The sequence below is a fragment of the Monodon monoceros genome, unplaced genomic scaffold (assembly GCF_005190385.1).
Source record: "Monodon monoceros isolate NGI ecotype Baffin Bay Population unplaced genomic scaffold, NGI_Narwhal_1 Super_Scaffold_5, whole genome shotgun sequence".
Taxonomy (NCBI): domain Eukaryota; kingdom Metazoa; phylum Chordata; class Mammalia; order Artiodactyla; family Monodontidae; genus Monodon; species Monodon monoceros.
In genome coordinates this window covers 108,349,311-108,376,295 of record NW_021703782.1, presented here as the reverse complement: position 1 = coordinate 108,376,295, position 26,985 = coordinate 108,349,311, and the positions used below count along the sequence as shown (strand labels likewise).

Sequence of the window (26,985 nt, the reverse complement as noted above, 5' to 3'; positions counted from 1 at the left end):
GAAAGATGCCCTTAGCGCGCACGGGCAGCCTTGCTCACATTTAAAGAGCAACGCTAAGAACTCTCCCTGCCTGAAAAGCAGCTGACTCTATCACTCACCAACCACACTGAGATGTAAACTTCTACACACTGAGTCCGCTCCCTGAGTCAAGGACAGCTCCGCAAGGTGGAAAAACAAATGCTCGCCCCTTGTAGCACATCCACGTCACATCAAAAATAAGGTCGTCCTTATGGAAGGCTACTGTCCATTTCAAGGATGAGCAAACCCAAACCAAAGGGAAGCACACAGTCAGGAAATCACCCAGGAACAGCCGGGTGCAGGTACCTTTCAAACTAAAGGACCAGCACCCAGAGGGAAACACCTGCTCAGGCAACAAGAGCAGGGCTCTCTGAGGTGTAGACGGGGCAAACAGAGAACAGGCCTCCTGGTGCAGAGCCCCCGCGGCTTCACTGTCCACTCCTGCCTTCCACTCAGAGAACATCTTGAAAAACCGACCAAGGAAGAAGCTTCTCCCCTCTGCCGCCTTCTAACTTTCTACAGGCTCCTCTAGGAGCACTTTCCTCATTCACTTCCTCACTCATCCATTTCACTACTCAGTAAGGCCACGTGCAAGCTCCAGTGCCTTTTATTCCACCCTCACCCTTGGCCTCACTGGCTCTAAACTTGACCGTGGAAAACTAAAACTTGTACAAGTGACCATTACCTCCCATTAGAATTAATGTATGGAAAAGAAAACTAAAGCATCAGTTTGGGCATGTCGGTAAAATGACAAGACTGTGAAAACATCCATGACTCATAACAGGCACTTGGTGTAGCTGCAGCAGGAAGGTCTGTCATTTCATGACTATTCTGAAGCCACGCCGGCCAGAAGAGCACATCCAGTGAGCTGGGTACATCCATCCTTCCATTCATTTCACATGAAACCTGATACTCAAGACCCGCTGGTCACTGTCTCAGGTACAGGAATAGATAAGCACGCAATCTGTATCCGGAAACACTCAGGCACCTCAATGGATGCCTAGGGGTGAGCGTCGTGAGCTGCATAGGATGTGCAGGGGTCACCTACCAGGTGCAGCTACAGCCAGCCAAGGGAGAGGCTCACGTGCAGCACCCAATCCCCAGGAAGCGAACCACACTGCAGTGTCCAGGAGACAGGGCTCCATGAAGAAACAAACCAGCAGAAACGCTCAGGTGCTCGCCAAGTTTACACGTCAGAGCACTCGATGCCAGCCACCCTCCCCAGTGCCGGCCTCACGTACCAGGAGCAAGGAACAGCGATGACAGGGAGGGAAACCAGCCAAAAGTGTCCAAATTCGAGTTCTGATGCCAAGGGTTCCAGGACACACCCCTTTTATCTTTAAATCTCCCTCCCCGAAGTTGGATCCAGTGAGTTTCTGCCAAAGTCAGAACTAGTAATAACCTCCCCTGGCTGCTTCCCCCAGACTAGGCTGAGAGCCCCTCCTCCAGGAAAGGGACTGTATCGTGTTTGTGTCAGACCAGTAATTAATAGGCTTTCAAATGGAAAACAACCTGAAATTCTCCATTAAGACTAGATGAGATCTTAATTTTAGACACTTGTCATATCAAACCAACAGAAAAGATCACTGGGGTAGGAACATGAATCCCTCCCAATACACATGGGCACACACACATTCCACTATGAACAAAAGCCCTTGAGACTGCCACCAAGGTGACGGCCACACGTGGCCCCATCCTGCACAGCTCAGTCTAAAACAGGGGTTGGCAAACACCAGTCAGGGTCCCAGCCAATGGCCTATTTTGTAAGGCCCTCAAGCTAAAAATTGTTTTTTTACATTTTTCATACTTGTTTTAAAGAAACAAAAAATATGCAACAGGACAAGTGGCCTGCAAACTTGCTGACTCTGGGTCTAAAAGGAAAAGGCTTAAATAAGCACTTTTGAAGGTCTCCAGGTGGGAAATGTATGGGGCAGCCTGAGAGGGCAGCCCTGAAGAGGCCCTACAGCTCCAGCGGGGGTCCAAGGAGGGGCCCCAGCAGAGGGATGGAGTCTTTTATTCATCCATAGGAGACCATTCCATGGGCTATAAATGGGATACTGAGGGACTCCTGGCACTCTTTACAAACTAGTGTGACCTGCTGAATAACAAAAACGTTGACGTCCTAATTCCCAGAACCCGTGAATATGTCCCCTTCTCAGGCAAAGGTGTGATGAAATTAAGGATATTGAGCTGGGGAGATTATCCTGGATTATCTGGGTGGGCTCAAGGTAATCACAAGGGTCCTTACAGGAGGGAGGCAGGAGGGTCAGACCCTAAGCGGTTGACAACAGTAGCACAGGCTGGAGGGGTGCTCTTTAAAGTTGGAAGAGGGCCACGAGCAGAGGGATGCAGGCCGCCTCTAGAAGGTGGAAAAGGCCAGGGAACGGATTCTCCCCCAGAGCGTCCCCTAGAAGGAGCACAGCCCAGCCGACACCTCGATTTCAGCCCAGCAAGATTCATTTCAGACTTCTGACCTCCACAACTCGGAGAGAACACATCTGTGCTGTTTTCAGCCACGAGATTTGTGGTAATTTGTCACAGCGACCACAGGAAACTATTACAATCGTTTATTCAACACGTTTTTACTAGGCAGGCACTGTCATGTGCCCAAGCCCTGAGCTGGGACTGGGATACAGCAGAGGATAAAATGGACACAAGCTCCACCCAAAGTCCAGCCTACAGAGATGACAGGACTCACCCACGGTCACACAGCCGATTAATAAGAAGCACGTTCCAGAATCTCTCACTTCAGCACAATGATGGAAAATGCTAACTTACAGCTACATCTCTGCTGTCTCTGACCACAACTTTCACCTGACCACTGAACCTACAAACACTTCTGAACAAAGCCAGTGATGCCTCCTTCCCAGCCACACAACTTGCAGGACTACAGATGCTGCATCATTCATTTAAATCCAGATAACTAGTTCTTTACTAAATTAAAAACCAAACCAACAAAGAGAAATAAAAATTATTCACCAGACATCCTGGGCCATCAAATTGCTACATTAAATCTTAACATGCTTGATTTTTAAAAAATTTATTGTATTTATTTATTTTTGGCTGCGTTGGGTGTCTGCTGCTGCGTGCAGGCTTTCTCTAGCTGCAGCGAGCAGGGGCTACTCTTCGCTGCGGTGCGTGGGCTTCTCACTGCAGTGGCTTCTTTTGTTGCAGAACGCGGGCTCTAAGCACGTAGGCTTCAGTAGTTGTGGCACGTGGGCTCAGTAGTTGTGGCGCACGGTCTTAGTTGCTCTGCGGCATGTGGGATCTTCCCGGACCAGGGCTCGAACCCGTGTCCCCTGCACTGGCAGGCGGATTCTTAACCACTGAGCCACCAGAGAAGCCCAACATGCTTGATTTTAAAAAATCAAATGTCTTATAATTCTGAAACTTGACCAGAAAAATTCTTGTTTCTATAGATACTACTAGAAAGTCTTCTTAAAATCTGTTAATCCGGGCTTCCCTTGTGGCGCAGTGGTTGAGAGTCCGCCTGCCGATGCAGGGGACATGGGTTCGTGCCCGGGTCCAGGAAGATCCCACATGCCACAGAGCGGCTGGGCCCGTGAGCCATGGCCGCTGGGCCTGCACGTCCAGAGCCTGTGCTCCACAACGGGAGAGGCCACAGCAGGAGAGGCCCGCGTACTGCAAAAAAAAAAAAAAAAAAAATCTGTTAATCCACGGGAATGTAAATTGGTGTAGCCACTATGGAAGACTGTATCGAGATTCCTCAAAAATTAAGAACAGAACTACCATATGAGCTGGCAATCCCACTTCTGGAAATTTATGCAAAGAATATGAAATACTAATTTGAAGAGCTACATGCACCCCTATGTTCATCGCAGTATTATTTACAATAGCCTAATGGATGAATGAAGAAGATGTGGTATATACACACAATGGAATACTACTCAGCCATAAAAAAAGATGAAACTTTGCCATTTGTGACAACATGGATGAACCTTGAGGGTATTATGCTAAGTGAAATAAGTCAGACATAGAAAGACAAATACTGTATGATTTCAACTCATATGTGGAATATAAAAAACCAAACCAACAAACAAAAAAAATAAATGAACAGACCAAAGCAAACAAAAACACAGATACAGAGAACAGAGCAATGGTTAGCAGAAAGGAAGGGGTGGGGAGAGGGCGAAATGGGCAAAGGGGATCAACGTATGGTGACAGAGACTAAATGGTGGTGAGCACGCACTGGGGCATACGGAAGTAGAAATATAAGGTTGTACACATGAAACATATAATGTTATAAACCAATGTTACCTCAATAAAAAATAAATCTTAAAAAAAAAGCCTGTCAGTCCAAACTTCGGCCAGTTCACTGATACAAACCGATCTTTCTCTGATTCTGTACTTCCTGGGCCCATGGGAAGAGGTTAGAGTAGACACAGAGAGCTCTCAGTGGGTCTTCCTGGTGACACCACGCTTCTCCGAACTGACCAGTCCCCACACTCACCCTCAGGGAGCACTAGGAGACCGGAGCCTGACTGTACCCCCGCTTCCCACACCCCAGAAAACAATAAAGAAAACCCTGGCCAAGGGGCACTAAGAGGTATTATGTTGGTCAACAACTGTTGCTTGAACTATGTCCTCTAAATAAATTCAACCATTCAGCAAACACTTATTGAGCACCTACTATGTTTAGGGAATATGCTTTCTATTCCTTTTGACAAGAGCCCCTCCGTGAAGCCAGAACAGGGAACACACTGGACTAACGTCTGCAACTAAACCCATACGTGCACTTTTTGGAGGGACCCTTCTCCCACTTTTTAACCAAGTTTTGCACCTGCTGGGCACACTACTGGCCTCTCTAGACCTCAGTTTCCCCACCTACAGAACTGAGGGGCCAAGACAAGATTTCACAAATGCCAGCGGGTTCTAAAATCAAACATGTCAGTGTAAACAAAAAAAGATAAAAAAAAAAAAACCCATGTCAATGTTAATAACCCACAGCCATGGAATTACACGATTTATTGTCAAAGCAGCCATGTCTTACCACACATCGGGACTGGATTCTGTATTTCTATAGAAATCTGGGGTGCTAACAGGCAACGCTACTGAGCCACCATTGCTACGGAGACAACACCTGTGGGGAGGGGGTCTGATAGTTGTTCACTGCAACGCTCCACAGTCAGGCTGCACAGATGAACATCCTTCAGCCCCAATTCTCTCTTAGAGCAGGGTGGGCAAATTACAGTCAGCCTAAAGAATGTGCAAGAGGCCACGCATGTTCCACAAAGCAACAACTATTTACTACCTGGCCCTTTACAAAGCAAGACACCAGCCTCAGGGCATGCAAGGGTTCATTTATTAAGCCAGATTTCACTGGATACAAATCCAAAATACAAATAAGAACACTCTGGTTTCCCCAACGGTATTGCAGGTATGTATCTCCTCCAGCGAATCGGTGTCAAGTTTGGGGCCCAGCTCTGCCCCACACCCATCTGGCTACTCTGCTTGCCCCTCGGTTTTCACAAACATCAGCAGTCTCTCTCTCTCTCTCTCTCTCTCACACACGACTTGCAGGCAAACATGTGGGTGTGACTCATGAAGCGGGGGAGGCGAGGGAACACACTTCGGGGTGGGTCAGAGGCGTGTCCATCCCATCCTGCCTCGTGGTGCCTGGATCCGGACGAGCCGGCTGAGACACCGGGTTCTGCAGGCAGAACAGACCAAGCCTGGAGCACAGCCACGGCTTTCACGCCACTTGCTCTTCCTTTTCTAGGCAACAGAATTCATTTCTGTATTTTTTTTTTTTTCCTAAACAAGATCTAATTTGGAAGCTCGGTATTACATGTAAAGCAGCTACAAGCCAAGGGAGCGCCGTCCCCAGTCCTGCCCCCACTGCTGGAAGCCTGCCTTCCCACACAGCCACCTGAGGCCCCGCCTGGGCCCCGAGGCTGTGAAAATGGCTCGCCTAAAAGAAACAGGAAAGAAGGACCCAAAATCCGTGTGAAGACAGCTTTGGGGAACGAAGCAAAGGACATTTTAACACAATTGCAAGTCTGCCCGTTTTGGCAAGTCACTTAAAGAAGTGCTGAGAGGCCCAGGCTCTGCTGGAGCAATACAACCAGAAAGATTCACCAACAAGGGCAACTTAGTCACCAGGCTCCGAGCCTCCAGACGGCAGGCCCAGCTGTCCAGCAGGTCACCAGACGCCTGCCCTCGGTCCACCAGAGGGAGGACCTCCCGCCCTCCAGCTTATCAAAAGCCATTTCCTGAGTAACAGGATTCATTTCACTCCCACTTGGGTACCAGCCAGCGGCAGACGCCCGCCCAGCCAGGGACTCCCCAGGGAAGCGCTCCAGCTCCGCGCTCAAGGCAGGCCGGCATCCTGCTGACACTCACTGCCCTCCATCCTCTCGGGAAGACACTACTGTCATCAGCCTGCTTTACAGAGGAGGACACTAAGTCCCTGCCCAGGGTCACCGGCTGGAGCCCGGGCAGGAACACCAGGCCACAGAGGGGCCCTGACGTCAGGCTGCTGAGGCTCTGTCTATGGGAGGGCGAGTGCACTGGTTCTGACACAGGGCAGCGCCAGCTCAAGGCTGCCTTCTGGGCGACTGCACAGATGACCGGACCCGACAAGCCGTTCAAAGATGAACCTTTTATACGTGCAGGTGCTGCCCACAGGCAGATTTACACCGGGGCAAACCCCGGCTTTTCACAGGTCTCCCTGAGCCCGGTAACATTTGGTCACATCACCTGCTTTCCTAAGCAGTCCTCAATCCTCAGGGCACCTGGAGCCATCACCACCGACGATGAAGGACCCGATGCGAGCTCCAGCCCGGACCCCACCTCCCAGAGCGGAGGTGGTCAGTCACCGGGGAAGACCCACGAGCCATAGAAACAGCACGTTCAGACTAGGTGCCACCGGCTCAAGACACAAGCGGAAGCCCCCAACCGGGGTGGAGAAAAAGGAAAGCGTAATCCGACAGGAAGGGAAGCTGAGAGCAGCCCGGATAAACAGGTCAGGAAACAAGCACGTGGGTCAGTAAAGGACCTGGGTGTCAGACAGTATGCATGTCCAGTCTCAGTCAGAACATAAAGAACCATCCCCCACAAAATCTGGGTACAAGATGAATAAACAATTCCATCCTTCTCCAACACGTCAACCAACGTCTGCCAAAAAAAAAAAAAAAAAAACTTCAACACAGGGGAGGCGCCACATCACCTAGTTCAAGTTATCAGATGTGTGCTGCCCGCTCTGTGTAGCAGACACGGGGCTACTAGCTGCTGGGGGTGCGGAAGCAACGAGACCCCAGCCCGCCCTCCAGAGCAGGCTCCAGACAGCAGCATCTCCATCACCACCACTCAACCGCCCAGCGCTGCTGCAACCACAGACAACATAAACAAAGCAGCAGAGCTGGGTTCCAATAAAACTTTATTTACAACAACAGGAGTGGGTGCTGGATTTGGGGCTGCAGTTGGCTGACTCCTAGTCTAAAGGGAGAATCAGATGTGGAAAAGAATACATCACAGTAAAATGGATTCAACAGAAAGGGGTTCATGTATCCCCCTGGACTATGCCCCAGGACGAGGCAGAAGTGGGGGGTGGGGATGGGGAATCCCACCTGGGTTTGCAGGGAAGCTTCTGCACCCTCACTCAGCAACAGCATGACCAACTCCACACCTCCAGCTTCCAGGGGCTCCCTACAGGGCCCCAGTCAGAAAACCAGGGCGGCCCACCAGCAGCACAGGGCCCCACACCTCTCCAGCCCCTAGGAGGCAGGAGCTGGCCCACCTGCAAAGCTGGAGCCTGGGCCCAGGCAACCCACCTGCAGGAGCCCAGGCAGGTGAGGTTTCTGCGGGGCAGGCCAGCACAAACCTCTCCAAGAACAAGCTGCCTGCAAATAAAGGCCTGAGGACCAACAAAGGGCTGGGGTTAAAGGAGACTCGAGCCACCACCCGAAGAGGTCCACACCTCTGAGGGAACAGCAACACCTTAGGAACCTACAGCAATTAAAAATAAGGACGAAGGCCTGAGCTGCAGGGACCCAAGCACTTCCCCGTCCCCAGCTCTCCTGCACGCTTCAGGGGCTGCAAGCCCCACCCCTGCTTCCCTGAGCCTCAGAGTCAGCACTCCCCGTCCTGCCCTAAACCCTTCCACCAGAGCCAAACCAGGTCACAAGCACCTGCTCAGACCTGCTCCAACCTCACCCCACTGCTCCGGGGTCAAATCCAAACCCTCTAGGCCAGGGGTCCCCAACCCCTGGGCCGTGGACTGGTACCAGACCGCACAGCAGGAGACGAGCGAAGCTTCATCTGCCACTCCCCCAGTGCTGGCACTACTGCCTGAGCCATCGCCCCCCCACCCCACCCCCCAGACCCCGTCCGTGGGAAAACTGTCTTCCGTGAAACCGCTCCCTGGTGCCAGAAAGGGTGGGGACCGCTGCTCTAAGCCAACACACGGCCCCAAACCACCACCCAGTCTCATCCTGCCCCATCCCCCGCCACTTTCATTTCTCCAAAACAGGGGTTTGCATCTTGCCTCCACACTCGCCTGTTTCTCTGTTGACTTAACGGATATGAATATAGTGTTACCCACCTCACAGGTCTGATATCAGGAATAAATGAAAGAACGAACACAACATGTGACCCAGTTCTCGCTCGCCCTTAGAAGGCTCTCGACCGCAGGCAGCTACTACCCTGGCTCTGCCCGACCATCAGCCCTGCAACACTACTTCACCTTTCCAGACTCCTATGCAACCAGCGAAGCCTCCAACTTCCCACCTACCTCTGGGCTCCCGGGCTCCTGGGGCTCCAGGGACCTGACCCCACTTTGCCGTCTCACAGCTTAAGGGCCCTGATGCAGAGAGCAGACCTTCAAAACCACGACTGAAAATTCACGGGTGTTTAGGATCTGCTTGTGGACGCCTTTAATGAATTCTCAGGAGACAGAGATGCACTCTAACGCTCAGAAGACCCTCGGGATCAACACTCCACTGTGACCCCAGTTTATACAGCACTGAACTGCCCCAGTCTCAAGGGTTCCCGTTGGGGGCGATAAGCAGCGATATGCAACGCAAGCACACGCTGGTGTTAGGACTGACCGCCTCATGGAGGTGGATAATCGCGGTCCTGCTCATTTGTTCACCCATAACATTTTTACAACAAAAGGAATATACGCTTGATATAGAAAAACTGCAAAGCCTTAAAAAAATAAAAAGTGGTCACCCATCGGCCAGCTCCCAGTCACACTGCTGGATGTCTCTTCACCAGCACAAGTCACTTAAATTCAGGGGCCACCATGCTGCAATGCTAATTATCCTGCCTCCTGCTACTCTATTCTACTGTGGTTTTGCTTCCTATTTCAAGAGTTCAGCAATGAAGGTCATAAGACACTATATAAATTCTAAACAGATTTGCTCTTTGTTTAAAAAAATTTTGAAAATGATTTTAAGGAAAGCTTAGGGAGTACCGCAGACAGGCCAAGCAGAAGCACATGCAGGATGTTGTCCCAGCCAGCGGGGACTTTGTTTACACCCAAAACCTTTCCCGTAGGAATGACGTCACCTGTAGCAGCTAGAATCTGGGCTCTAGAAGAGGGAGGACTACTTGGCAGGAAGTGCTTTTCTTTAGCCCAGGAGAAAGCATTCCTTCCACCTTCCCAAACCCCAGGTCCTCACAGATTCATTCACTGCTGAAAGAACACAGGGGGACAGAGAGAGAGAGAGAGACTGATTCCATCATCCACCAAGTAACAGCCACTGCTGCCTACATGAACTCCCTGACACAAGCCCTCCCCACAAGGATGAATTCCCTCCTCCAGGCAGCAGCTCTCTCTCCACACACACTGCCAGGATGGAAAGAGCCTGTGAGTCCAAATGCCACAGTGGGGACAGAAGCTCTACTTTGGAAGGCTGTTGCGGGAACTGGAGATAACGGCCCCAAGGTGGGAAGAGAAGTCGGTGGCACAGACAAGGGACCGCTCAAACAGGCCCTGTCACTCCCCCCCAACCCCGCTACACTCTCTGCACCTTGAGGCTCCCTCCCTTCTCAAGAAAGCAGGGACTGAGAGCTCACTTTCTGCAAGGCAGTAGTGACCAATGATCAGACATCCCCACCCCTTTCTGCAGGGCCTCACAGCACTCCACAGCCTCTACGGTAAATGGCGGCTCTGGACGTTCTGACACAAGAAGACAACCACCGCTGATCACGTGGCAGCCGAGCGGTATAACTGACCAACACACACACAATTATGCAAACACATACGTACATAAATGTGACTGTGTACGTATCTACATGTGCACACACACCCCAGAAATGACCCTAATTCAGTTCCACTTCATTCACAGAAACTATCTAGAAAACAGGGATGTTCTGTTTAAACATGGCAGAAGGACCACAGGCATTTATAGCTCACCTTTCCAAAACCCTCTAAAATGACAACAAAGAGACCCCCAAAGACAGGGACGATTTTGGCAGAGAACAGACATAAGTAGTAATAGATTTAGGAGATTACAGATCCTAGGAACTGAGGACCCCAGAGAGCTGGGAAGGTCCTAAGAGTAGTGGGTGCCCTGTAAGACTGCGGGGGGGGGACGGGGGGGGTAAAGCTGGGAGCTCTTGCAGAGAGGCTGCATGTGCAAGAGCCTGCCTCCACATCGCCTCCCTGCCCGCCCCTCCCCCCAGATAAATTAAACAAGAGAAGTCTAGACTTGAGAACACCAGGGTCAAAGGGGGTGGGGGTGAGGAAAGGAGCTAAAAAAAGAAGCTAAGTACAAACCTGAGGAGCAAACCAGAGGCGCCTGAGGCTCCCTCTGCTCTTGGCCTCCCAGAAGAGTTGGTAGACAAACCAATTACCTCCCTCCCTCCACACCCTTGGCAAAGAGGGAGTCTTCTCTCGAAAACCTACAGAGCGGACCTTGGGGCTGGAGAATAAAAGGGTGGCTTCTCACCCACCCACTCCACTCCCAAGAGCCCCCTCTGACCCACCCACCCAGTTTCCAATCAGCTGTGTCTGAGACCTCAAATAAAAGACAGAAACCAAATAAACTAAAGAACCTGGAGGGGGGCTTCCCTGGCGGCGCAGTGGTTAAGAATCTGCCTGCCAATGCAGGGGACACGGGTTCGAGCCCTGGTCCGGGAAGATCCCACATGCCGTGGAGCAACTAAGCCCGTGCGCCACAACTACTGAGCACACGCGCCTAGAGCCCGTGCTCTGCAACAAGAGAAGCCACCTCAATGAGAAGCCCGCACACCGCAACGAAGAGTAGCCCCTGCTCGCCGCAACTAGAGAAAGCCCGCTGGCAGCAACGCAGCAACGAAGACCCAACGCAGCCAAAAATAAATAAATTTTTTAAAACAAATTTAACTTCAACTTCAATAGAAGAAATGCAAGATAAAGTCAAGGATCTCTCAGAAAACATAACAAGGAGATGAATCAGATTAATCCAGGAATCCAAATCTAACTAGGATTTCTAGAAACACAGAGGCAAAAGGAGGGAAATTATCAAATAAAAATCACAAGAGAAATTCCCAGAGCTGAAGTACCCAAGGCTGCAAGGGCCCGCTCAGTGCTCAGAGTAAGGCGTGTAAAAGGAACACAAGGTACAACACGAAACTTCAGTACGCTAGGGATGAAGACAAGAACCCAAAAGCTGCTGAAAGCCGACCTTCCCTCCACCCCCAAAAAAAAGGTCCCAGGGAGGAACAAGGGGAACGGCAGTGAGTCCTCAAGAGCCACTGTGATTCTCATCAGCATCATCCCCGCCTCCCCCCGCCCCAGAAAACAATTTTCACTCGGAAATCCAGTACCCAGCTGACCAAGTCAAGTGCAGGGATAGAAAAAGACTTTTTCAGATGCACACAAGGACTCAAAACATTTATCTACTTTCTTAGAAAGTTGCAGAGAAAGATACTCTAATGAACAAGAGAGAAAACCAAGACAGAGGTAAATGCTGCAGTAGCCATTCCTGCCTGCCTTTCTGGAAGCTAGTTCTCCGTTCTTCCTTTCCAGAGGAAGTGACCTAGTCCTCTCCCAGGCAGACAGCAGCTGGAAGGCTGACCCACACCCAGCTTGGGGGAGGGGCATGCCTGTCTAAGGGAGAAACCCACCCCCCTTGCCAGTGACCCACCCAGACAAATAAGATACCTGGTTCCTTAGGGACAACACCTCACACAGGACCAACCAATCTGGAACCTGCCCACCTCTAGAGTTCTACTTACCTGAACCAATAAATTTCCTTATTGTTGAAAGCAGCTTAAGACAGTTGTTGTTATTTGACGCTCACATTCCCCAGCTGATATACATACACATAGGATCAAAGAAACAAGAGATCCAACACAGAAGGACAAGACCAGAGTGACAACCACAGAAAGCCCAAGATGGCAGCTGCACTACAGCAAGAGAGGAACGGTCCTGATGAGAGCAGGACAGAGGGTTCCAAGGGATAAACGGAACAGGTTATCTAATATATCTGGGCAATTATAAAACAGTATTTGTTGCATTTTATGGAAGCATTTGTAAAAAGTAGAAGATAGAAGGTTTAAGAGAGTTCAATTTGTCAATCTTTTCTATTTTGGTAGTGCCTTCTGTATCCTATTTAGAGAATTTTGTCCTCTCCAAGATCGTACTCTCCTGTTTTCTTCTAGAAGCTCTGTTTTCTCTTTCATGTTTAGCTCTATAATCTACCTAAAACTGATTCTGGATACGATTTGAGGTAGAAAATTCTTTCCCCGCCCCCCATACAGAGAATCCAATTTTCCCAGCACCTTTTTTTTTGAAAAGGCCACCTTTTCCATCTGTCTTAGTGGCACCTTTGTCATAAATTAAGTGACTACTTATGTGCGGTCTGTTTCAAGATCTCTGTTCTGTTCTATCAGTCTATTTGTCTATCCTTTTGCCAACACTGGGCTGCCTTGCTTACGGCAGCTTTTACAAAGTCCTGACATCTAGTCCTTTCAGCTTTGTTCTTCAAGGATGCTTTGATTATTCTTGGCCCTTTGCATTTTCATATACATTTCAGAATCAGTTTGTCAATTTCTAAACAACCAACGAGGAAAGAAAAGCCTGCTGGGATTTTGGTTGGAATTACATGGAATCTAGAGATCAGTGCAGGGAGAACTGACATCTTTACAACGCCAAGTGCAGGTGAGTGTGTGGAGGGAGGACACGGCTCCTGCACTGCTGGTGGGCGTGCCAATTGGTACCATCTCTGGAAAACAGGCAGCCATCCACTAAAGCTGAACATATGCCTCCCCTGTGACCTGGCAATTCCATTCCTAGGTAGGAACCCAAGAGAACACATACACACACGCACCGAAAGACATGTGTGAGAATGTTAATGGCAGCAGTATTCAGGATAACTCAAAATGGTTGGTAACAAGCTAAAAGTCTATCACGGCTACAATGAATAAACATTATATTCACATAACAAAATACTATTTAACAATGAGAAGGAACAGACAGATGGTAACTAGGCTTATCGTGGCCATCATTTTGAAATGCACAGAAATAGTGAATCACTATACTGTGTACCAAGAACTAATACAGAGTTGTAGGTCAATTATACTCCAAAAACAAAGTAATTATGTAACTCAGTAACTAACTAACTCATAGAAAAAGAGATCAGATGTGTGGTTACCAGAGGTGGAGGGAGGGGGAAGGGGAATTGGATGAAGGTGGTCAAGAGGTACAAACTTCCAGTCATAAGATAAATAAGTACCAGGGATGTGACGTGCAACATGGAAATATAATTAACACACTGTACATTATATGTGAAAGCTGTTAGAGAAGAAATCTGAAGAGTTCTCATCACTAGGAAAAAATTTTTTTTCTACTCCTTTAATTTTGTATCCATATATTCAATAAAATGATGTTCACTAAACTTACTGTGGTAATCATTTCATAGTGTATGTAAGTCAAATCATTATCCTGTACAGCTTATCAACTGTATCTCAATAAAACTGGAAAAAATAAATAAATGAGAAGGAATAAACGCCACACAACTACATGGGTGAAACTCACAAATATATAACATTGAACGAAAGAAGCCAGACACAAAAAAAGTAAGAAGCAGAACAAAGTCATGGGTCGGGAGACAATCCATAATGAAAATATAACTAGCACGAACCTATATTTGCAGAGCAATTTTAAAATGAAAAAAAAAATTTTTAATGGAAAACACAGCAATCGCTACACGCTGATAGATCAAAGCCCACTCAAAACAGTAACAGAGACAGTAATAGATGATCTGATCAAGGTAGATCAGCAAACATGTTCAAAAAGTGACTACAAATGAGACTTCAAGGAAAACCCCAAATTCCGAAAAGCAAAAATCTCTGACCACAGTGCAATAGAATAAGATATAATGAAGGCAGAAGAAAAAATAATCCTATCAGTTGGAAAACTCAAACCTCCATCTTAAAAAACTTTTGACTCAAAGGGGAATTCAAAACCACAGCTGCAGAATACCTAGAAAATAGCACAGATGGAGAAAAGAACACTACACACCAAACTTTTGAAACAGAGACAAATTTGTTCTCAGAGGAAATTTAATCATCTAAAAACTTTAAATTCGTAACAGAAAAGAGTGAAATTAAGCATCTGATACGAGGAGTCAGAAAAAAAGGCACAACTGAACACGAAGGAAAGCAGAAATAATTCACAAAGAAAAAAGCCAAAAGTAATTTAATGAATACATCTGAATAAAGCTGAATTTTAAAACAGCAGTTCTCTGAAACAAGAAAAAAATAGATAAACCACAATGAGAAAGGTATTTGTACCCTCAATTTACAGACAAGACACCAAGGCTCAGTGAGGTTAAATGACTGGCCCAAGGTCACTATCTTCAAGTTAGGGCATAGCAAAGCCTGAACTTGAACCCAGGTCAGTCTGACATCTAGGCACTGGTCCAGAAGTGTTGGCACTCAGAGAAACACCTGCTACTGCGATTATGAGGTCCACGATAGCCATCAAGGGGCCCTGAGGCCCAGAATAAAATATCCACAGTAGGCCCAGGCTCTGTGTGTACCCCTGGGGCTGTGGTGAACGTGCAGGGCAAGTCTGGCCCGGGGTGCACCGCATCAGGTAGGAACTCTACTCTTAACACAGGGTCCGGTGGGCCCAGGGTGTGCGCGGGCTCCGGGCTCCTCACCCACAGGGGTCTGTCTTGAGTCTCCCTAAGCACAGCACTTGCCCGATGGTTCCAGTGACCAACGTCATCACTAGTGACCAACTTAAACTGCTACGGCTCCTTCCTTCATGAGCAGTGGGGTCAGTCCCTACCCACCTAGCTCACAGGCACACAGGCTTGAGCTGAACCCTGAGAGGACTCCAGCTAGAAATCTATTTGCAGTCTGCAAAGAGCTACTGGACTATCTCACCTTTTGCATATGCAGTTAACTTATTAGCAAGTAGAAAAAAATTTTAAATAAAAAACTCAAAAAGGCAATTTCAATATACAGCCAGGGATGGACAGCTGGACAGATGTGCCACACATAGGCCTCCCTGCCCAGGGGTAAAATTTACCAAGGACATGGCAAATAAAAGAAACACATGACACATAGCTCTATTTCCGTTTTTCCTTCCTTTTCCACCTCCAAATAATGGTGAATTAGCAAGTGAGAAGCACTCTGCAAATGCCATCAAAATCTATGCTCTATGTGGGATCTTGGCTCCCGGACTAGGGATTGAGCCCATGCCTGCTGCGTCGGAAGCACGGAGTCTTGACCGCTGGACTACCAGGGAAGTCCCAGGAATATAACTTTTAAAGGAGAAGTTGTAAACCCCTTGGTTATATGAACTGGAGATTTTTAGTAAGAAGTCATGTATTTTAAATGACAGGAAGGAAGGAAGGAAGGAAAGAAGGAAGAAAGAAAAAGGGACTTCCTTGGTGGTGCAGTGGATGGGACTCCACACTCCCAATATAGGGGGCCCCGGGTTCAATCCCTGGTCGGGGAGCTAGATCCCACATGCATGCCGCAACTAAGAGTTTGCATGCCACAACTAAGGAGCACACCAGCTGCAACTAAGACCCGGCGCAACCAAATAAATAAATGAATAAATAAAATAAAACAAATATTAAAAAAAAAATCTATGCTCTATATTATAAAATCTGATTCAGGAGAGAACAGAAATTGGAGACAGGATTTGTATTGGATTGTTCCTTCTAACCAGATCAACAAAGCAGTTTCCGAGGACCACTGACACATAAACAGACATGATTGAACTGGTCAGATTCCTGTGAACCATCAGGGTCCCAGCACCAGAAGCCAAGGCACTCGGGGTGGGTCTGAGTAAAACAAGGAGCCGGGAGGAAGCTCTTGCCAGGAAGAAGCCAATAATGCACCAGCCCCTGGGCCTGGTCCATAGGCATGTCTCTTTCTTTACATTTATGAGTTACCTCTGTAATTAGTTATCTCTGTAAGTAATAAGTGTTTCTAATACACATTCACTATAACAAATTCAAATGATATTAAAATATGCAAAACTAGTCAATCCAACTCAAAAGGTAACCAATGTTAACTTGGTGGATATCCTCCACGCCTTTCTTCTCAGCCCACATAAAAGTATCAGCAATTTGTGTGTGGTCTTCAATTTTTATTCTACAAGTGTGGGTTGTTGCTACATTATGCTGCAACTTGCTTTCTTTTATTAATACACTGTGGTCATCTTTTCAAGAAAACACATACCAATCTGAGACTCTTTAGTGCCTTCCTAGTATTTCACAGCATAGCTGTGCCACATTTTATTTACCCACCTTCTACAGACAGACGTGTAAATCATCTCCAACCGTCTGCTGTGACAGACAATGCTACAACCCAAGTCCTGGTACGTGTAACTTTACGCTTGGGCCAATACTCGTGTACCACCTGACATTTCTACGAAGCATATTTTTAGTTCGTGCCCAGAGAACTGAAGGGCAGACAGAAAGGTAAGGAAGGAGATGAGAACTGCGACCCTGCCCTGAGAAACCAGCAGTGCTCAGACCCCGGCCTCTAATCAGGCACCCACCACAGGAGGCAGATGCCCTCCAGGAGCGAAAGCCCACAGGGGTGCAGGACCCAGTTCACTCAAAACAACAGACCCTGGTGCCTTCCAGGAGCCCTCCTCCACCTGCAGCCTCCCACCTTCAGCCTGCACGAGGCAGAAGAGGTGTCCCAAAGGAGACCTCTTATCAACAAACCATTCTGCCTGGATGGTAATGCCTCCCACTAATCGGAGTGAGGAAGTACTCCATCAGGCTGGAGGAACAGCGATTACAGCTGTGCAGAGGATCATGCCAACAACTGCCGGGGTGGCCGTCCTCACTGTCGGCCCCACTTAGATGGGGAAACGGAGGCTGAGGGGTGAAGTACCAGGCCGAGGTGTCGCCCTGCGCTCTTTCTCACTCTATCACGCCATCTCAGAGCTAAGCCACATGCAGGAGGTTGTCTGCTGACACAGAGATGGTTCTTCAACAACTAACCACCCCCCCGCCCCACAAACCACCTTCTCTTTTAAGAAAATAAAACCAAATATTTATTTTCTTCAGAAAATATACTGAAGGTGGGGGGGCTAAAAGGGCTGGGTTGGTTTAAATGATCTCCAACAAGCCCAAAGGACTACAGCCCCAGAACCCATATGCTATTTATTCTCCAAGCCTCAGACTCTAGAGGAAACCCAGGATGGTGACAGTCCCTGGGCCACCAATCAGGCAAGAGCAGGTCTGAAGTTATGAAAAGGAAGAACCCAAAATTCAGGGCCAAGTGTTGCCCAGGGGCTTTCAGAGGGATGCCAGCCCATCATTTCAGCAAAAGAAAAGAGGAACATGTGCCTTCACCTAAGCACACCAACTTTACTCATTGGTTATTTACAATAAACGGGCATTACAAGACCTTCCCCATCCTGAGAGAACTCTGTTCTCACAGCCCCCAGTCCCGTCCCACTCCATCATCTCTCCCCAGTTCCTGAACTATCACAGACTCTGCTGCCCCTTCCCCTACCAAGTCCACATCACAGACCACACGGCCCACCCTGCCCCCGTACCCCAAACTCCCACATCAAAAGCTCATCACATTGCCTTAAGATCTCTGGAGGGCAGCACTTGGGTAAAGCTGCTCTGGCCGCCGCTAGTAGGACCAACACAGCGTTAGGACTCATACAGGTGGACAAAGGATTACCACCGCCCTTTCTTTTTTCCTTGAGAAGACAGGAAAGGACTGAAGCGACAATGCTGGGAAACCACATATGAAATGTCTTAAGTACACCTATAAACATTCGTATCTCCTGTTTTCCGGCAGTCACTTCAGGGATGAAACTCACACGTTCAATTAAAACATTCCCGTTACTGGAAAAGGAAACTGTTTTCAAGACAGCACTCATCATCTCTCCATCTGAAGGACAGCGGCAAGAAGGAATGACTTTTACTTTCTACTTTGTGTACTTCTGGCGTGTTTGGGTTTTTTGTAACAAGGCTGTATGTTACTGTTACATTGTTTTAAGATCTAGGTAAACTGAGCAATAAAGTAGCAACACATCATCCTGTTTCCGAGCTGACTAGGCGCCATCATCACAGCAACACTGAGAGGCAGGTTCCATCCCCACCCGGCAGATACAGAAACAGAGGCTAAAAGGGGTAAAGGAGGCCTGTTCAAGGTCCAGGAAGGTGTAAACAGCAGAAATGAACCCTCCTGTCTGCCTGATGCCATGAACTTTAACAAACCTCATCTTCATTCCTCTCAAGACATTTACCTAAAACTCTCCAAGAACAGAACCAACTCAGGGAAGGGCAGCAGCCACTGATCAAATGCTCCTGCCGGGGGTATTTACCTTAGAGAGAGGTGGACGGCAGAAAGAGCCCCGATGCCCCCGCCCCAAGGGGAGGCCCTTGGTAAGGTGTCTTGAGCTCCTGGAGGTGAGGGCAGGGGCTGTTTGACTCGGGTCTAAATCTTCAGCATGTAGCACAGGGCTTAGCACACAATTAGAAACGCCAGCATCTAGTAAACAAAAGAGCCCCAGGTGTATAAGCCTGCCTACTCCAACCCCCCAGGCCCTCAGCTAGTGCTGAATCCAGGAACCATTAATAGCTACTGTTTACTGAGAGCCTGCTCGCCTCGTGCCAGGCACCTTAGAAACACTTCAGCGTAGGACCCACTGAATCCTCCCCCAATTCTAGGAGGCAGGCGTTACTATGATATTTTGCAGAGAAAGAGAACAGAGACTCCAAAAGATTAAATAATCTTAATCACCCAGCTTGCAAGTGGAAGAACCTGGATCTGAAGGCAGCTGACCATCAAAGGCAAGGGCTACTCTCCCTCAGGAAAGGAGCAGAGGAGGGGGGCGAGGCATCCCCAACTCTCCCTGCGATTTCTCTCTAGGTTCGCGCTAACAATAACAGCCCGCAAGGGCCAGTCGGCACCTCCCCGGGGCACTCACCTCACCAGAGGCCCCAGCCTGATGAAATACCACCCAGGCGTTTCCAGGGGCTTCACTTTCACAGTCACTTCGCCCACTAGGTGTGATCTCCTAGAATAACCAGGCCGGGAAAGTCGGGGCCGGCGGCCAAGTGGCTGAGTTGAGAACTGAACACAACAAAGCACAGGCCTCCGGATAAATTCCACAGTAAGATGCATTAACAACAAGACTACCAAGGGCTGTAATGCGAGCCTCAGAAATCTCCGGAAGGGCTATGTGAGAACTCCAAACGGAGGAGGCCTCTGAATTCTCTCTGCCAGGCTCTCTGTGCCAAGTACCATCATTTTAGTCGATAAGGAAAATCAAACTAAGATCTGGCTACCTGTGCCCCTCCCCACAACCACCCCGCCGGTTCCCCCACTGGCCTTACCTAATGAGATGCCCAGGGCCACTTCTGCACTGGGAGTCCACAGCAAACGCCATTTCTGATACACGTGTCCACACCAATCACAGCCTGAGATCCTACACCGACTACAGGAAGCCTGAAACAGTCACTGCTTTTGATTTGGGAAATGCGCATGCCCAAAATGACCCCCAAAAGCTGTCCATTTAGGAAAGCCCACAGTTCAGAAACACCCGCTCTCATATACTATTGTATATAAACTGGCACAAAGTTTTTTGAAAAAGAGTTTAACAGAATTCTTACCAAAACGCTATTCAACAGGAAGAGTCCACACTACAGGAACATGTTCTCACATGCTATTATATACAAATTACATGTTTTTGAAGAGAAATTTGACTGAATGCTACCAAAATTGTGTAATATCCCAAAATTAGAAATAGCCCAACTGTCCACCAATAGGAAACGGGATAAATCAAGTAGTTGCTAAAATAAATGATGTAATACATCTAAAAAGGCCCTCGTGGAGCACACCAAGACATTAATTGAAAAGGGCAACCTGCTTTAAGAAGAATATATATATATATATGGATGGATAATATGCATAAATTTTTTTTCTATTAGGAATCACAAGAAACTTCAAGTAATGGTTTCCTTTCAGAGAGACTGGAGAGGAACCCTTATGCATTTCAATACAGATTGAATTTTTCTAACTACTTTTTAAAAAAAGTCAACTGGGAATATCTGGGCCAAGGGATTAAGAACTATTTTTGTTTTCTTCTTCCATACACTTGCATATTTTTTAAAAACCTCCTAAGTATTATTTTTAAAACATTAACAGTATGATAGATCTGTATATGTTACTACAGAAAAATGCTCATGATAAGTTTAAAAATGAAGAAAGACTAGTATGATCCCATTTTTGCTCTTTAAAAAACCTGCCTACAGTGCTTCCCTGGTGGCGCAGTGGTTGAGAGTCCACCTGCCGATGCAGGGGACACGGGTTCGTGCCCCAGTCCAGGAAGATCCCACATGCCACGGGGCGGCTGGGCCCGTGAGCCATGGCCGCTGAGCCTGCGCGTCCGGAGCCTGTGCTCCGCAGCGGGAGAGGCTACAGCAGTGAGAGGCCCACGTACCGCAACAACAACAAAAAAACCTGCCTACAAAGGGCCATATTCACATGAAGGATAAACACACCAAACCATAAATAGTGGCTACCACCTGGGAAGACAGAAGGAAGAGCTTTCATTTTTCTATGTACCCTTGCTTTTTCTTTTCTTTTAATTTTTTTTCCCAGTAAGTATACTTTTGTAATTAATTTTGTATCAGAAAGAATCCCACTTTATGCTTCAGGGCAACGTTCCACTCTCCCCAACTATTTCTGAACACTCAGCCCATTCAGTCCCATTGACAGGTCGGCCCTCCCATACTGGCCTGCATGTTCTGCGCGGCCTGGAACAGAGCAGTGCTCTAAGCTCTGAACTGGATGTAAACAACACCTGCCGAGAAAAGCTCTAAAGACACAGAGGAACTGTGGAAAGAGTGCAGGAGATGACCTCCTTTTTCCAGTTGGTCCTGCAGTGAGATTCACCCCCCATTCCATACGGAGATGAGCTCAAAGCACGCTGGGAGAATCAACTCAATGACTGGAGGTGAAGTCCTACCTGCCTCCTGGGTGGCCCCGGCCCCCGCCCCACCAGAGCACTCCCACCACGTCCACAGTCGAAGGGCCTGAGACTCTGGAAAGCAAGCTGACCCACCAGCGTTCTTCTGTGGCCCATGCATTCCTGATTTCAACTTAGAAACACATTTTTAATACTCCAGGGCTCACTGACTATTTGCGAGAGGTGCTTGCTTCAAGTCTGCTACGTTCTCCAGAAGGCCTTCCCTGACCACTGGAACCCAGGCTGAGCTGGGCTCGACTTCTCGGTGGGCTCCCACCAGACCCCCTTAAGTAGCCCCATCGCTCATCCTACACGTGCTGACGGAGTGCCCTCTGTGTGAGACACAGAGCACAGGGAGGAACAGAAGCAAAAGAATCTGCTTCATGTGACACTCATTCACTCCACCGGGGCAGAGGGACAATTCAGTAAATTAAAAAAAAAATCTATTTCCAAGTTGTCGCCCATCGATAGATGAATGGATAAAGAAAATGTGGAGTGTGTGTGTAACGAAATATTATTCAGCCTTAAAAAGGAATGGAATCCAGACACACATCACAACAACACAGATAGATGAACTTGAAAAATTATGCTAGGTAAAAGAAGCCATTCACCAAAGGACAAAGATTGGATGATTCCACTTATCTGAGGGACCCAGACTAATCGAACTCATAGAGACAGAAAGTGAAATGACACTTGCCAGGGCCTAGGGCAGGGGGAATGGGTGGCCGGGGGGGGGGGGGGTGTTTAATAGGTGCAGAGTTTCAATTTACTGAGATGATAAAGTTCTGGAGATGGACAGTGGTTGCACAACACTGTGAATGTACTCAATGCCACTGGACTGTACACTTAAAAATGGTTAAAATGATAAATTTTATGTTATGTGTATTTTACCACAATAAAATAATTGTTTAAAAAACTGTAAAGTTGTGAAAAGAGTTGTAAAGAAAAGCAAGAGGGGGGACTTCCCTGGTAGTCCAGTGGTTAAGACTCCACGCTCCCAATACAGGGGACCCAGGTTCGATCCCTGGTCAGGGAACTAGATCCCACACGCCACAAGTAAGAGTTCGCATGCCGCAACTAAAGATCCCGCATGCTCGCAACTAAAGATCCTGCATGCCCGTAACTAAGATCCCGCGTGCCGCAACTAAGACCCAATGCAGACAAATAAATAAATAAATATTTTAAAAAAGAAAAAAATAGAAAAGCAACAGGGTTAAGAAAGATGATGCAACAGGCGGGTGATGATGGAGTTGGGCTGAGGAGCTCCCGAAGGCCTCTGTAAGGAGGTGCTTGCCTCCCCGCACTGGACCATGAGCTCCTGAGGAACACAAGTGGGGCATCCACATCTGCGCCCCCAGAACAATAAACGTTTAAGTGAAGACACTCGTCCAGACTCATACCAGGAAATGGAGTAAGACCCCAAGCCCCACTCATCAAAAGGCTTGGCCAGGACTGAGACACCCAGAACTCAGTGGTCCACGAAGGAGGCTGCCTTGTGCCCAAGGCTGAAGATGGAGTGACCAAGGAGGAAACTGGTGCTGCCCCAGAGAGAGCCAAAGCAGGGGCCTGCACACCCTCCGACCGGGAAATTCCACTTGCGGGAAATAATCAGCAATGTGAACCCAAGGTTTACGTGCAAGGATGCTCCCTAAAGTTATGTTTATAATAACAAAAAATGGGTAACAACCACCTAAATGTCTAATAACAGAGAATTAAGCAAATCATGGCATATCCATATAACAGCAATTATTAAAAAATCATCTTTTCAGTAACTTAGAGAAACATACTATAACGTTAAGAGGAACTATGATCCGTAAATAGTGTATATAGTATATTTTTCTAATTTTGAAAAAAAACCCATAAAATCAAAGGAAAGAAATACACCAGTCTTAATGCAGGTATCTCTGGATGGTGAAGTTACAGGTGATTTTTGTTTTTATTTTTGTCTTTATACTTTTCAGTATTTTGCAAATTTTTTTTCAGTGAAAATGTTCCTTTTATGAATGGGGAAAAACGCACCGTGCCTGGCCGATGTTCGGCAGTGACTTCTAAAAGCAATACATACTGCTTCTGCACCACCACAAGGAGGAAAAGGCTGGTAGTTCTCTTGAAAGGAGGAAGAAAGGATACAGAGCAGAGCTACAAAACCAGCTGTAGAGGTGAGAGCGGAGAGAAGTCATCTGAAAAAGAATATGAAGGACCAGGACAGCCAGCAACTTTAGACTGCACTTTGCCCACAGACACCTCCTGCTGCATGCACAAGCTTTACAAGCCAACCACGCTGCTGGCACCTTACAGAGCAACCCAGCCCTCAGCTCAGGACACACGGAAAAAAATAAAACAAAAAAATCAACAAGTACAGTTAAGAACAAACTCGACCAAGACTTTTGGCTCAAGTCACGAGGGCAGGCCTCCCTCCCCGAGCAGACTCCGACGTGCCACCCACAGAGACTCGGTGATATCACCGACAGCACAGCCCAGGTCTTCCACGCTCCCAGGGGAGGAGGCCGGTCCAAATGGCACTTTGTACACCCAAAAGCTTGTCATAAACAGTTTTATTTCACCAGAAGGCTTACCATCTCTCACCTCGCTCCCATCTCCAGCACCACAGGCCACGCCTTTTTTTCTTTGAAATATAGTTGATTTAAAGTATGTGTTAGTTTAAGGGGTACGGCAAAGTGATGTAGTTATACGTATTTTTCTTTTTCAGATTATTTTCCATTATACACTATTAAAAGATATTGAATGTAGCTCCCTTTGATATACAGTAAATCCTCGCTGTTTATCTATTTTTTTAATTGAAGTATAGTTGCTTTACAGTATTGTGTTAGTTTTAGGTATACAGGAAAATGACTCAGTTATACATACATATATTTTTCAGATTACGCCTTTATTTATTTGTTCAAATGACAGACCCAAGGTTCCCAAGTCTGTACAAGCCCCAGAAAAGGATCTTCAGAAAGAAATCAAGTTATGATTGGAAAAGAAGATAGTCTAGTTTGCCCTGACTAAAATATGAGATTTCAGGACACAAACCCCAACAGATCTCTGCTGGAAATTTTATTCTTCAGAGGGAAACGCATCGCTTTAAAATCTAGTGTAGATGGGCCCTATTTAACACCTGCCCACCCATAACAAGATACGCACATTTGAAAGTAGAGAAGCCTCATTATCAAATTTAGAAATACGTGTACTGGCCCAACTGGCCTGTTCTGGTTTGAAACAGAAACAAACATAGAAATGAACAATCCTAAACCAGCAGAATAATAAGACATACAACCAGCATACAGCCATTAGCAACATGAGTCAGTACTTTGTGCAAGGCAAAAAAAAAAAAAAAAAAATCTTGAAAGCACAATAAAATAATCCTTCAGGAAAAAAAGAAGTGAAATTTAAAAGGGGGTGGGGGGATGGACCAACCAAAAGGCATAACAAACATCCCGCCGGGCTCCAGGCAACTACACTGCGCAGGAACTGGTTCTGACTTGCCATTCCTGAAATTCCTCTCTCCCAAGGTCTTCCGGCTCTTCCTTCCTCAGGCTCTCCTTTTACCCGTCTGCACTTGAAGGAGCCCGGAGAGGACCCAGAATGTTGCAGGGCATGACAGGCCCCTCCACCATGCAAGCAGCATTAGGGAGCCAGTGGTAACTGAAATTCACAGGTAATCAAAAAGGCTTGTGGGAGACGGAGCTAATTCATCACCTCCCCTAACCAACCAGTTAACCAACAGTGCAGAGCCAGACTGAAATCACATATAAAGAATGGGCCAAGAGGCAGGAAGCAGGAAAAGGATGACCTGACCCGCTAGAATGTCGCAGTCACACAGCCAGGAGGAGGTTCCAAGGAGGTTTAAAAAACACAACACAACACAACCAAGATGTCTGTGGGAATGCCAAAATGAACCAAAACAAATTCCCCACTAAACTGCAGGACCACCGTATGTCCAAGCAGAGTTGTCTCCAAGGCCCTTTACAAACAAGCTACAGGTTTGGCCCAGAGGTAACCTGGGCCTCAGCCCTCACCCATGACCAAGGCTGGGGTCAGTCTCCCTCAGTATTAGCCTCAGTCCTTCCTATGGTCTCCCATAAACAGCACACACACCCCAGATTTGGCTGAGCAGCCTAGCTCTTCTAGGCCATTCTGGTGCTTCCAGGCAAAATCAAAACGTTAGCTGCGGACAGAATTTGAGGTGGTTCCACCAACCAAGGTAACAGGAGAAAAAGATCAGGAACTAGGAGAAAGAAACCAGAAAACTAGGTAACCGAAAACATATTTTCATCATCCTCCCGTGGACGGAAGTGCTTTGCTGCAAATAGTATGTGAGGCTCCCAAGGGACCCAACAGATACCCAAGGCAAGACTTAATTATTCCCATTTTACAGATGCAGGAGCTGAGACTGAAACTTGTGTACGGTAACCCAATGAGGACCAGAATCCAGGCTCCAAGAGACACACTTGCCCAAACAAGCAAATGATTTTCTGCCATTCCCAAAGGAAAACAGTTATCCTCAAGAGGCAGAGACTCCCTGGGCCTCTGCTTGTTGTCCTTAGCATCTAGTATCTTGTACTTTTCTGCTGTGCCTTAACCCGAGCTGCAGGAACAGACTCGGAAGAGGCAGGCACCTCGGATCCAAGGACAGAGACCTACCACCACACAGCCCAGGTCTATGTAGTCCTTGAGGGCTCCAAATACTGCTCTTTCCCATCCTTGTCTCCCCACAGAGGCCCAGCACGGAATAAGCAAGAACCCAGTGATGTTTTGTGCCCTGAAGTCTTCCCCTGGCCATGCCTTAGCCCAGCACCTGTGGCATCCACCTGACGGCTCAGCACAACGGGTGGCACCACAAGTGGCTAACTTCCACCCTAGGACTTGATGGCAGGCATACAAACAGCCACAGGAGAAGCAACTATTAAGCACCAACTGTGTGGCAGGCCCTCTTCTAGGTCCTTCAACCATCTTCAGGGGGAGGATGCAATGTCCCTACGTATGCCCGTATGCCAATGAAGGCTCTGAGAATTCCAGAGTTCTCCGACAGAAGCAGGATTTGCACCCCAAAGCCTGGGCCTCCCCACTCCCACCTTCCACCACAGCACTGCGCACGCTGGGCTAGATGGCTGCAATTGTATTCGAAGAAACCACGCTAAGACTTCAAACGGAAGTAGACTTCAAACCAAAGTAGATTATAATATACAAAGCACGTAAAATGCATACCAAACCTTAAAGGGAAAAAAAAAATCTCAGGGGCAATTTAACAATCCTGTAAACCAAAGCCTTCTAAAGGTTTCTCCCGGGCAGCCATTTAGCAAATGACACACTCCGGAGAGCCTCCCCCAGCCCTTCTCCCACTTCCTTCAAGCGAACCATTCCCCTGAAAAACACCTCCTCGGCTTGCCTAAGGTGGGCTCGGACCTCCCACGATATTTAGAAAGAGGGAGAAAATAAAAGGAAAAAAACGCCTTCCAATTTTATGTAGGCAAATACACTCTTCAGAGACCCGCGATTTCAACAGTGCTAGGTTTTACTTAGAAGGCGGGGGGGGGGGGGGG

The 26,985-nt window shown here is 47.7% G+C and overlaps 1 protein-coding gene across 25 annotated transcripts in view; it reads right to left on the bottom strand.

Annotated features, from left to right (window-relative positions):
* Positions 1-26,985, bottom strand: part of PRRC2B (proline rich coiled-coil 2B) — a 102,366-nt gene that overhangs the window by 61,246 nt on the left and 14,135 nt on the right. Inside the window, exon 1 of one of the 25 annotated variants that reach the window (XM_029201991.1) lies at positions 18,791-22,120. The exons of the other annotated variants lie outside the window; for them this stretch is intronic. The gene's annotated coding sequence lies outside the window, so the exon portion shown is untranslated. Of the gene's footprint in view, positions 1-18,790; positions 22,121-26,985 lie in introns of those variants that run through there. 25 annotated transcript variants of the gene reach the window in all.